Genomic DNA, 1,045 nt, shown 5'->3' with positions numbered 1-1,045 from the left:
TTCCGGATATCAATGGCATCCTTTGCATTCACTTTCACGCCTAGCTGATCCGCAATGGCAACATCAATGTACAACGCACGATCTTCTTCATCTTCATTCAGGAGCCTTATTAGGCGCTCCGCCGTAACGGCCTTCCATTTCATGCGTGGGAAAGAATACCAACACCAGAGCCAAAAAATGGTGGGTGCTCATCCATGATGCGCTTCTGTATCTTCTGGGGTAATGTTGTGAAGGGCAAAACCTTTTCCACATTCAGGTGTATCACCGTCGGGGACTCGCCAGGGAGCACCACTGCATTGCAAGTGCGGCGTGACTGTGGCAGCGTCACCCAGTACCTCTTCACATAGTGTCTTGTCCTCGCTACCGCTCGCAGTATGGCCTGACACGATGAAGAAAAGGGAGCATTTGTGACGGACGAGAGCACACTGACCTCGTTGCTCACTGTAGACGGTGTTTTGCGTTTCAGAAGAACCCGGGTGACCCAACACAGCCCCTTCATGTCTGGCACAATTTTCTGTTCTTCTTGATATCTATATGTATCTATTTTTACTTATGAAGCAAGACGCAATGATTCAGTTATTGAATTCTCTCTTTCTTTTTTTTTTTTTTTTTTTTTTTTTTGCCTCCCCGTTTCTGTCCTTAGAAAGCAAAAGCCAAGCGGAGATAGACACAGCAATCGTCAACGCTCTCAAGGGCCCTCGTTTTTTTTTTTTTTTTTTTCTGCTGATATTTCTTGTCTGTACACGTGGTGCGAGAGGGGTGGAGAGAGGGAAAAGGAAGTACTAAAAAAAAAAAAAAAGGAATACGCAACAGCAATCTAAAACAGACTGGGGTGCATCCCTCTTTGGCATTTTTAAGGGGATGTGAGGGTGAAAGTATATTTATATCGTGATTTTCCTTTACAAAAGGATGATAAAAACCAAAAGTTTGCTCAAATTTCTCTTTATTGCAGCCTGTAAAAGAAAAAAAAAGAACCGCACCTTCGACCTTACAATCTCAAATTAATAAATGGAGGCAAATTATTTATTCTTCTTTTTTTTTTTCT

At 42.7% G+C, this 1,045-nt stretch overlaps 1 pseudogene, besides 2 other annotated features; it reads right to left on the bottom strand.

Annotated features, from left to right (window-relative positions):
* Positions 1-499, bottom strand: Tc00.1047053509071.10 (annotated as a pseudogene; the record flags this gene model as incomplete).
* Positions 1-1,045: a sequence feature (heterozygous, Esmeraldo-like haplotype).
* Positions 592-621: a microsatellite.

This window comes from Trypanosoma cruzi, genomic scaffold (assembly GCF_000209065.1).
Source record: "Trypanosoma cruzi strain CL Brener 1047053517133 genomic scaffold, whole genome shotgun sequence".
NCBI lineage: Eukaryota > Euglenozoa > Kinetoplastea > Trypanosomatida > Trypanosomatidae > Trypanosoma > Trypanosoma cruzi.
This window is presented reverse-complemented; position numbering and strand designations above follow the sequence as displayed.